The 12,289-nt window shown below is 43.9% G+C and overlaps 1 protein-coding gene across 8 annotated transcripts in view; it reads left to right on the plus strand.

The window, feature by feature from the left end:
• The first annotated feature begins 263 nt into the window (after positions 1-263).
• The window catches only part of LOC146809390 (carnitine O-palmitoyltransferase 1, liver isoform-like), a 406,858-nt gene continuing 394,832 nt past the window's right edge, over positions 264-12,289 (plus strand). Inside the window, exon 1 of one of the 8 annotated variants that reach the window (XM_085616202.1) lies at positions 264-1,310. The gene's annotated coding sequence lies outside the window, so the exon portion shown is untranslated. Of the gene's footprint in view, positions 1,311-11,920; positions 12,120-12,289 lie in introns of those variants that run through there. The other 7 variants (XM_085616204.1, XM_085616209.1, XM_085616208.1 and 4 more) reach the window with 7 other exon arrangements.

Below are 12,289 nucleotides of genomic sequence, written 5' to 3' on the forward strand. Positions count from 1 at the left end.
AAATTCTAATCGACTGCTACATTCACTAAATATGTTTAAAAAATAGTTTTTTGTGTTTTTTAGGACACTTATTTTTTTCACTTTTGTGGTTATTGCTGTGAAGTGTGGATTCAATTTCATTTTAGATTTAATTTCCAATATGGCCGAAACGTTTCTCTGCAGCTTAAGTTGGGCTGTTGTCCTTCTTCCGTTTCGTTTTCACTTACGATATTTTGTCACAGTTTAGTCCTTCGTTTACCTTCAGACGAGCCATTCTGTCCTGTAGTCCTTCGTTTACCTCCAGACGGGCTTTTCGGTCCTGTGACGTCTCTGTGGCAGCACGACAGCGCGTGGCAGGAGCATTGTGACCTCACTGGCTGGAACGGGCGGCGCTACGGGGGTTTTGAGCACGCGCCGAGACACAGAAGCGGGAACATCTAAGTAGGCTTTAGGGAGGGGCAGGGTGGGGCCACAAGACTGAAGGGACGTTAACACTCAGCAGGGAGAGGACCAAACAGGGCATTGATAAGTAACGAGAACGGTTATCCCCAGTTAAAGAAGAGGAGGACCAAATTAAGGGCGTTAGCACTGAAAGGTGGAATTTACGAACAGGCGAGGCATTAATAAAGAATATGTAAGGGGAAAGAGAAGTTCGAAGTGCCAGCGGGGGGCAAGAGGGATAAGGAGAGACGAGAGGAAAGAGGGATTTATTGGTGGTAGATTATTAGCAAGAAAGGTGTAAAATAGGGAGGGTTGTTGACTCAGGAGAGTGGCAGTAAACATCTGGAGATACGTTAGCTGCAAGGAAACGGTCATGGGAGACGGGGGCGTTAACAGAACATAATGGCGGGGGTTAATAGCTGGGTGGCAAGAGGGTAAGGGTAGAGATGGTAATAGTAGACCGAGAGAAATATACAAGAACTGTGTAATAATAACTAGCGAGTGCTATTTCTGTCACGAAAGGGAGTGAAAAAAAGCCTGGGTGATAACTGGTAGTTAAGAATTAACAGATATTGACTGAATCGGGAATGTAGGTTCCTGGTTATTGAGTTAATATGGGAGTGGGTATTTGCATATAGGACGGGGAGGTTGGTTAAGACTGGAATTACGAGGACAGATAAGGACAGGGCTTCGTTGGAAAAGGCAATTAAATAGAGTTCACAGAAAAGGGACATGGGAGGGAACAGATTTTTTTCATAGTGTGGCTGGCCATAGTGTACATTGCACACCCCAAGGCATCCCATATCGCGCTCTTCGGTGCCAGAGAGCGTTTGAAGGCATCACTGGACTTCTGTTACCGTGGATTACCCAGCAAGGCACCACCACCGCTTGTAAGTATTCAGACATTCCCGTTCACTTGTCTGCTTGTCTGATCTGGGGCAAGTCCTCAATTATGTATTCTGTGATAGCATATTTTGCATACACTTATCTTCAGTACTAAACTGGCAAAGAATTTGCAGTAGTGCCCACCTAATTCAAGAACAAAAACGGTGTCGCGCATAAGATTTAAATGTGCGACACAGATTAAGCACATCAGTAAATGTGTGAAGAGTTACGGTGTCTTTTAGTTAAATAAAATACCAAACAACTGCACGTAATGGGTTGCTTCAAGTTGCTGAGGAGGTCAGTGACAATTTAAAAGCACAAGGATACATATGTGGGCATTTAGCTGCTTTTAATACCTGATCTCTCAAACATGGTGTATGAATAGATAAAAGGGATCAACATAAAGTAAAGATGCCTATTGCCTCCCCATATACACTTTTTACATTCATTATGCTGTAATTTTAATATAAACTGACAGTTTTCTTCCTAAGGGCACAGTATAACTATTCAGTAGTTTATAAAGAGCTGAACCGAAATCTGGTTATTTCCATGTTTATGAGACACTTAAAGGGTGTTTTCAGGCAGATCCGGTTAGAGAACCGAGATGTATGGAAATAGATGACCCATAGTCCTTCACTTTGTACAAAATCTTTGCCAGTAATTTCTTCTTTTCTTCTGGAAAGGTAATTGGAGCCCAGATGATGAAGTAGGCGGTAGGGAACAACGTTCCAAAGCTTTATAATTTTACAGATACAGTTCCACTTTTTGTACAAAAAAAAGTTCCTGAACGGTGAATGACGATTGTGAGGTGCCTCCTGCTATAAGGGAACTGTTGTGATATCCTGCACTGTAAAGCCAGGGGGGAGAGAGAGAGAGAGCTAAAGAAGAAACAAACCTTCTTGCCAGGGTGCCTGCCACCTGAAAGACATTTTAAATGTGTGCCCTTGTTAATCAGCAGATCTCAAAGGTGCTTGGGAGGCAATATATTGTTTAACTAAGCCATTTAAATCTTGATGTTGATCAAGATTGTAATAGGATGAAATAAATGAAGTCGACGAGGTGTAGCATATGACGAATGCTTTATTAATCAGAAGATAATTATCAAGGGGGGGGGGCCACCAGGAGCAGCCCACTTGCTGCTCAAGCCCGTCCTCGACTGATCCTCACACTCGGGCATTCCAACACTCCATTCTAACCACGCACCAACATTCCACTCTGACTGAGCAGCAAGACCTGTAATACTAGTCTACTACATCAAAGATCTAATCTTTTTGAGAGGCAGCATGAAGGTTTTACTAGCTAAGTTCTGGAGTTCATCTTTTCATTGTAAGACTATAAAAAAGATTTGCACTAGGTATAGTCTGTATTACAAAAAAGTATATTTTTGCACATTTTGTGTCAATTTAAAATTGTATTAAATTATAAGACTAACTTATTCACGGTGCCTTATGTTGCAGGCTTGGACCTCGTAGCTCTGTAAATACATATCCCTTATACAACACCAACCAGGATTCAGTTATGATACTCTAGTTTCACACACACAGACATCTGCAGTCACAACCCATTACGCCTTTCATAATGTAAAAGTATGCATTTCCGATCGACTAGTTTATCTTGCATTAATTTTTCATTGAAGTTTTGTATGTTATACTTTATATGCAGTTCCCTGAAGATGAAAGGTGAACAAAATAGTTAAGAGTATTGTTTGTTAAGCCACGTCTCTTGACTCTGCCCCCCTCACTTTCTAACCCCTCTCCCATTACACTCAGGATAACAGTTTCCATAATTTTTTTTTTGTTTTAAATGCCCTTCAACCCCTGTTGTAGCCAAACAATGGTCAGTGTCAAGAAAATTAAAGTACAGGAGTGCTCAGCAGATGCTCACTGCAATCTCTCAAGCTCAGATTGCAATTTAAGGCAGGAAGGCAAGCCACTATGTAGATGGTGGCCTGGCGAGACATAGAGGAATACATAAGTGATGGATGGAATGCTTGAATTCATCTCAGCCACTGGAAATTACTCAGTAACACCTCCAAGCCCATTGGTTTGTCTGCCCACTTTGCTACCCCAGAATAAACCCAACCATATGCAAATAAGCCTTGAACCTGCTCTGTAAGGAACAGTCCAGCCCCAACTGCCTAGCCAGGTCCTCTTTGAACTGTTAAGAGCATTTACCACTCATGCGAGACAACGCATGCCATTCCAACACGGTCGTTACATCGCATACCGTTTCAACGCAAGTCGGAACAACGACTTGCGTTAGGGGGCAGAAGGTGTTGGATTTAAAATCCAACACCTTCCCTACTGTTGCACAGACTGGAGTTTGAATAGTAAATTATACTATTCCAACATCCAGCGCCCCCTACAGCAAGTCGGTGTTCCGACTTGCGTTGTAAAGGTATGCAATGTAACAACGCGGTTGTTGTAACAACCGCGTTGTAATGGCATGCATTGTAAACACATGCGGACTAACGTACCATATTCCTGTGAACCATAACACAAACAATCAAAGACCAGTATCGGCCTGTCTGGGCCTCTTCAATCTGGTGCAGCTTGGTTGCTGTGGCACAGGGAGCACAGGACCCACTTATGGGATTACCCGTAGCCACCTAAGGCGTTAGATCACACACACAAAAGTTGTTGGGAGAAATACTTGAAAATAATCTAACCACTGACAATTGCTTGCGGTAGCGTTCCAACCCATTGTTCCATTCCCCTCCATGCCACCTCCTAGCCATATACAAATCAGCTTTTTTAGTCTCTTCCAAAAGGAGCAGTTCCACCCAAACTGCCAAGTCTTTTGTGTATTTAATTTAAAGCATGCAATCTCAGTTTAGGCTATACAAACAATGCCTCTGTCGTAGACGTTTGAGCTGTCCCACATCTGCTTCAGATGTGTCTGCCAATAGCCTTATTCGCCATGTGGCCCTAGACACTGTTCCTACAGAGGTTCAACCCCTACCTCAAATGCAGAGAGTGGAGAATGGCAGCACCAGCTTGGGATCTACGGTTTTGGACATGGAAAGAAGCTAATGACACTGTCAGGTGCAGAGATTTAGTATATTGGGGGCACAGCAACCGTGAGATTGCAGTATATGCCCTTCAGGAGAACTTGGCTACCGTGGAAAAACGTCTGAATAAAGTCACCAAGGAGCACACTTCATTCCTGGTTCTACAAGCGAGATAGTAATATGGAGTTGTTTACGGTTTTACTAGGATGAGGGCCCGACACTACCTTTATCCATCGTTACTCGACTACGGCCAGCAGCAGGAACTCTGCCGCTTCCGTGCATGGAAAGCCACCTGTAGTAAGAAAGAGCAGGGAGGAATACTTGTACTGTAGCACGCATGCAGTAAAGAGATGGCACGTGGATGATGTTTCTGTGGCATGAATACAGAAGGGGAGTTTTGAAAGTCCTGTCAGTACTCCAGCTTGCAGAGAACAGCAGCACTCGAACCCAAAACCTAGCATGAACAAAGGCAGCAGACCCCCCCCCCCCCCCCCCCCCCAGAAAGGTTCACTGAAAGGCTCTTTGTTTCAGTGCGATAAATAACAAGTTAGTGCCTCTGCAGCAAATGTGAGTCACACATTTTAGCCACCTTATATTCCAGCTGTCAGTTCTTCAAAATAGGGAGCTATGATGTTAAAGGTCCTCTGCAAATGGTTTGAGTTTAGAAGCATGGTATACTGAATGTGTTTAAGCTATAATTGAACAGCTATGGAGGATAAGTGGGTGGACAAAAATGTTAAAACAACCAGAGACAATCCCTTACTGAAAACAACGGTGCCAGTAGGTAATTACCGTGAGCATCTCTTTCATAGACTTTAGCCTGGCAAGTGAACCCTGCAATCTTCTTGTTATGCTTGAATAGCCCTCATAAGTTCTGTTGCGCCTGGGAGCAAATGGTAGAAGGGGGGTCACCACCAAACACTTAGGTGGTGATCCCAATTATGCAGAAAAATGATGTAACCTTGGTGTTCTTGAGAATTAATATAGCCATATTTTGAAAGTTGATCCTATTGTTCTGTGAAAACAACATACATTTTGATACACGATCTGATTTACGCATTCTGTTTAATCAGTTTTCTAAGAACAAAAGAGCATAGGACATGCTCTCTAGTCTTGCAGGTTGCAAAATCAAGGTGTGGATTGTTAACCTTGGTCAGATACGAGAGTAGTCGGAGTATATTAGAGCTGAAGTGTCTTGACATTTCTGGCTGTGGGCATCTTTAAGAGAAGGCAAAAATATCCCATTGTCGAAAATGTCTTAACCATTACCATGATCTTCTTGAATCTATCAGACTGGTGAATGCACACTAAAATCTCTAGCAGTTGCGGTTTAAGACTGGAAGCAATGGGAAAGCGAAATAGGAAGCCAGAATGACTGATGTTTGTGAATTTATTTTGAGCATTCTCTACACAAGAGGGCTTGTATTGTACTGTATACTCCATTAAGGAGTGCTACCAAAAGGACCATAAATCAAATTCCAAAATATATTTAACCATGTGATGATCTGAGGCAGAGAGATTGTGGTACATAGTCAAGGCTACATGTAGTTCCCGACATGACTTTTAAGGATTGTTGAAATACATTTCTTCCTCTTTTTGTTGCCATGGTCTTGTGGAAGAATTCAAGACATTCAAAATCCATAGTCCTAATGCATTTCTTTAATCTTGGCAAGTATGCAGTGGATAAGACTGATGGGGGGCTGCAAGAATGTTTACTCCAGTGTCTCTTGGATAACGTTGTATCTTGTTCATATTTAGCTTTGTAACTATTTTACCAGCATCATGTTGCTTGTGCTAGCCAGCTTCTTTCAGCTGGCGGCCGCCGGGGCTTTGTTACAGGCGACCCAGAGTGGCCTATCTTGGCAGTCATATAGTGCATGTGGTCACCTTACCAGGTGTGGTGCATGCGGGTCCCACGTGCAGCCAGCGAAGACTATTTTTTTAAAGCTGGCAGTCGCTATGCATCTATTGCCATTGAATCTGACACTATAAAGTGTTCTTCAAGGAAAAAAGACGGCACCTCATCTGACCACCATGTCTATACTCCAAATGCCTCTGGTTCTAGGTACTTATAACATAGATTAAGAATATGGCACAGGCAGTGGGAGCCCTGTTTCAGTTATGTGGGGTGACTGTGACTACACCAGCCAAACATGAGAACACAGAGTTATTTTACCGAAGTCCTTTAAAGAAGGGATCCTTGTCTGCTCAACGTACAGAGAAGCATTGACTCAATATTCCCAGAGGAAGATGTGGAAGATGCCACTTCATGAGAGCAAGGTTTTTTTAGTAGATACCTGGGTAAGGAGGGCAGTAAACGAAACCCTATTAGCTCTTGGGAAGCAACTACTATTAGCAGCTTGCCACCCTGAACAATTCTACTGGGGTGCAGCTCTGGGTTCCTCCGGGAAACCTTTGAACCCTAAGAGGTCACGGGTACAGACTATTGCCAAGGCGAAAGCTAAACAAAAATGAGAGCAAGCCGATGCCGCAGACAGCTTTGACAGGCTCAAGGAGGCTTTCTTGGCATGATCTAGCATAACTCCAACTCAACTGCACTTTCTACAGGAGCCAGCAGCGAGATGCTTTGGGCATATTGTCACCCCAATATATACAGAGACCGATGGTCTCCATCTCGTCATACTACAAGGACTGATGCAGTTTACCCCACGGGTGATTCTAGACCTTGAACTACTGCATTTTCTCAAGGGTTAATGGGCAACATAGTTTGAGTTTTGTTTAATGCCTCCTGTTGGAAATAAATGGGGAGGAAGAAAGTATAAACCTAGCCTCCGGTCACGTTTTCGAGTATCGCAGATAAATGGACCTGTCTGAGACATCCTAAGATCTCTCTTATATGTTCCTTGACGTGTGCGGACGAATATTGTTGAGGTAAAAACTGAGTATTTCACCAAACACTTAGTTGAGGAATCTGCAACACAGCAGGGGTCTTGCAATATCCGAAGGGCATAACACCCTGCTTGTACTGCCCAAATGAAGTCCTGAAAGCAATCTTTTGTGTTTCCTTTTTTAAATAAGAAGCAAATCTAATGTGGGGATGATGTTCGCACCCTTAATAGAGCTTAAGATATCGCTGATGAGTAGTAATGCGTACTGCTTCTCAATCGGTACTACATGAAAGCTTAAACCACAGTAGAGGGGATGGGTAAACACATGTTTTACGCGGTCTAGCACATGCCTCCCCAAAATAACAAGTCAAATTGAGGGTTAAGTTTGAAGAGGATTCACCTCCGTTCTGCTTTGGTGATGTTTTTGGCATTTAGTAATCAATGTGATTGAGATGGCCCTGCAAGGGTATCATGAAAAATCACATTTGAGCCCTGGAGTTTCATCTTGAGAAGTGTCCTCTGCTTACTTCATAAAACATATTTAAATTAAGAATGATTTAAACTCAAGACTGAGTATAAATATTAGTTAACAGCGAAACCTGGGAGGATTCCTAAGGAACACTGCACGTTATAGGCTAAGACAGTGAAGAATAATATGATGATACAGTAGGCTTGGTGGTAGGTACCACCAAGGAGCCGCACTTCATTACTATTTCTCCAAGCGAGATAGTAATATGGAATGGTTTACGGTTTAATAGGATGTGAGCCTTTACACTACCTTTATCCATCTTAACTCGACTACTGCCACCCGCATGAACTCTGCTGCTTCTTCTGCATGGAAAGCCACCCGTAGTAAGGGTGAGCAGGCAGGAATACTTGTACTGTAGCACGCATGCAAATAGATGGCACATGGATGACATTTCCATGGTATGAATGCAGTAAGGGAGTTTATAAAGTCCTGTCAGTACTCAAGCATGTCTCAGCAAGGAATGGTAATGTCCACAATAAGTACAAGATGACATGGAAAGTACTGAGCAGAGAACAGTGGCATTCAAACATGCCTGCATTAAGAGGATGGAGAACGCTAACCACTTTAGTACAACATGACATAGTTAAGGGGTATGGGTTGCAAGGAACGACCCTGCTCGAGCTTGAATACTGTAAGCAGAGGAATATGGAATGGCAATACTCCAGCATGAATGCATTAAGTGCCTTGTTCAGGTATTAGATCTTCTACTGCATGCTGCAGTAAGGGGCAGGTACAAGGAATGCAATACTTCAGCATGAATGGAGTAAGACGATTGAGCTAGGAATGCCCTGTAGTGAAACAAATGACTTGCAAAGGTCCAGGAGGGCTGTTGTAAGAGATATCCATAATCCAGAGTGTCTGAAGGGAGGATATAGGGTCTGACACGGGCATCACTCGAGAATGCCTGCAGGGAAAAATGAGTCAAAGAATGCTAATTAATTTCAGTATGACTGTAGTTAGTAGAAAGAGTACCAAGTTTCAGTATCCTGTATGCTGGAGTAAGGGGAAGGAGCAAGGAATGACTATTCTGGACAATGCTTAAATAAGGCATAGATGGTGAAATAGCAATACCCTATCTAACCTCCTTTAAAGGTTTATTGCAAAGACTGACAATACAGAGAATGGTGCCGTAAGGGCTGGAGCAGGAGGGAATGGGAATACTCCAGCCTTCCTGCATTAAAGATATGGAACTGGATTGGCATTAATCTCTCGGATTGGCATTAATATCTCTCTCTGCAAGCATCCCACAAATTAATAAAAATACAGAAACATGCGCCACATGTATTTGCTTGCAGTATCAACTATTGCATATAATTTTAATGGAACAATATGTGTGTTTCTAAGTAACGGGTATAGAAACATGTTTTACTGCATATTACTAGAAAATATGATTCTTATTGTATCAAAAAAGGTATTTTTGGATTTAAGTTTCTGAAATCTGAAGGCCTAGTTTAAACATAACATACAAGGATAATTAAAAATAAAAGAGAAAGGATGGAAAGACCATCAGTGGCGGCAGAGCCAATAGGTTTTGCCTACGCGAGAGCTAGTGACTTTGACAATGTCTTTTAGCCATGTTGTACAGCATCGTGGAGTGGAGCGGGCTGGCATAGAGTGGAGTGACGTAGAGTGAAGTGGAGTAGAGTGGACTGGCGTAGAGTGCAGTGACGTACAGTGGCTTGGCGTGGAGTGGAGTAGACTAGAAAGGCATAGTGAGGTGGCGTATAGTAAATAGTGTGGAGTGGCTTAGAGCAGAGTGGCAGTGAGTGAAGTGGCTTAGAATAGAATGGTGCAGAGTAGAGTGTAGTGGTGTGTAAAGCACTAGGTATATTAAAGTAAGTGTAGAGTAATGCAAAGTAGGGATCAGTGGTGCAGAGTAGAGTACAGTAACATAGAGTAGATTAGTTTGACATAGATTGGCCTAGAGTAGAGTACAGTGGTGAAGAGTAGAGTATAGTGACACAGAGTGTAGTGGAATAGTGCAGTGGCATAAAGTGGTGTAGAGAAGTGCAGAGTGACGTAGAGTGCAGTGGAGCAGAGTACAGGGGGGATGGGTAGGAAAGAAGCAACATGAAAGGGGGACGTGACCGAATAGAAGCTGCATGGATGGCGGTATGGGAGACGGACTAAAAAACAAGCACTCATATTGAATGCTTGAACACAAAGAAAAATGTAGCTTTAAAAACAGGAGCAGTGGATGGACACAAGTACTTGGGCCATGCTCCAGGGAAAAGCCAAACACAAGAAAAGGACCTGATGCCCGCATGTTGTGACAAATGGGAACGAAGCAAATGAGAGCGACACTGAAACTAACAAATGGTAACCTGTGGGCAGGCTGTAAGCCAACTGTATGTAAATCAGTCTTGCAGACACCACTCATGCGCTGTCTAGGCAAAGCCTAAAAAGCATTGGCAAGTTAAAGTTTTGGCCTCTTTTGAGCCCTGGCACTAAAATGCATTTTTCCTTTTGTGGGCATGCAAAATGTGAGTAGGTAAATGCCTTCCCTCACAGTGAAATGGAGCTCATGGCTGAAGTGGGGTTGCTTTTTGCAGTGGTGGGTGGAAGCAAAATGTTACTGACAGTTGAGCAGGCCAAAACAAGATATCTGATCCAAAGTCCCTCTATTTATTATACACCTATGTATGTTTTTCTTCCGACTGTTTACAACTGTTTCCCCTAAATCTTGTGCATATAAATTCCTTCATAGCAGTCTGTTGTTGAACTTTTTACATTTCCTTCAAAATTAACAATTTGGCCTTGCGTTGGCCCTTTCTGCATTAAATAATAGCAGCGAGAAAGAACGAGGAATGAAATAGCATTTTTAGGGTCAAGCCTGCAAGATCATGTACTAGCGCATGTGAGACACTCTTGTATCCGAAAAGGGCTTGGAGCCCACCCGTTCCTTACCATTTGTTGGGTTGTGAGGCACTCTTCTGTACAGCCTTGTAATTTGTCAAGGCGTGCCTAACATCGTTTCTGTTCGGACTAAGCACTGATTGATTCATCTCAATCAGTGCTCGTCTGCTGCTCCTGACCTGTTTGAGGTACTATTTTGTTCTGTTTAACTCTTAGTGCCCTGCAAACATAAGGCGTGTCTTGCAAAAACGTGCCCAGCAAGACAAACAAAATTGCAAAGGTTTATTTTCTATTGTTAACTTTCTTGTATTTGCCAATTCTTCTTTGCTCTCTCTGTACTCGTGTTCTTCTGTTTTTGCTTGTGGGCGCTGTTCTCAAAAGATGGGGATTATTTTATTGCAAAGCAACTTTGTTTATTATGTGTACTTTCTGAAATGATGCTTTAGCACACAATCGTGCAGTACAGCCCAATCCATCCCACTCAATTAAATCTGCCCCACTCAATCCAGTGCACCCCAGACCAATCCAATCCACCTCACCCTAATCCAATCAATCTACCACACTCCAACCCTCACAACCCATGCCACTCCAGTTTCATCCAATCTTCTTCACTTCAATCTGCCCAACTCCAATCTACTCTAGTCCAAAACAATCTGCCCACTCCAATCCATCGTACTCCAATCCAGAACGATACGCCCCACTCCAATCCAAAATGATACGCCCCACTCAATTCCAGTCCATCTCATCTCAATCACCCCATTTCAGTCCACCCCATCCAGTCCACCCTTTCCAATCCACCCCACTCACTCCAACCCACTCTACCCCAATCCAATTCACTCCAATCGATCCACCCCACTACTTCAATCCACTCCACTCTAACAGTGCACTCTACGACCTTCTGCCACTGAACTCTGCCCCCTCTACAACACTCTACTCCCCACTAGGACACTCTAGTACATCAAATCCAGTCTTCGACACTACTCAAACCACTCCACTCTAGGACACTCCACGCCACAAACTTTTAGTCATGCTGATCTGCACCCACGCTTGTGTACAACATGGCAAAAAACACAGTGCCAAAGCCAATAACTCTTGTATAGGCTTTGCCAATGCTTGTTTCTCGAGTGGCTATGTGAACGCGATGCCGCAGGGAGAGCGGGTTCCCTGTGGCACCCAAGCTCTAGCATTGCGCCCTGGCACTGCCGCCACTATTGCACTTGGCATGAGATGCGGTACTTATCAACACTGAGGCCTCAGCAAACATACGCCAGGTACTTGTAGTATTTCTGCTGCCAGATCTCCAGAGGTGACTCCCCGCCCTGCGGCCCCGCCTCGTCCCCTTTTACCTGCTTCCTGATCCCTGAGAGCCCCGCGGAGGCTGAGGCGTCGCTGACTGCTAACGCAAACACGCCAGACCTGTTTAGAGAGACCGGGGGCCGGCCTTTCTTGCCGCTCTCGCTCTTGCAGACGTGAGCAGGGAGGTGCGTGCGAGGGCAGGTCTGCGGTGCGGCGTTTACTCCAGGGCCTGAAGTCTCTCGTTCTAGGGGACCCTCTACATCTACAGGATCGGGTATGTTGGGTGGGTGCATGCCCTTGCTGGCTTTACTACAGGGGGGGGGGCGGTGGAATGTATTTTTCGTTTGATGAGGCCAACTCAGCTTCCACTGCAATAACGCTTGTAAAACCCTGACCACACACGCATGTGGCCTAACGGCTAGGGCAGTGGATCTCATCTTAGGA

This window comes from Triturus cristatus, chromosome 7 (assembly GCF_964204655.1).
Source record: "Triturus cristatus chromosome 7, aTriCri1.1, whole genome shotgun sequence".
Classification (NCBI taxonomy): domain Eukaryota; kingdom Metazoa; phylum Chordata; class Amphibia; order Caudata; family Salamandridae; genus Triturus; species Triturus cristatus.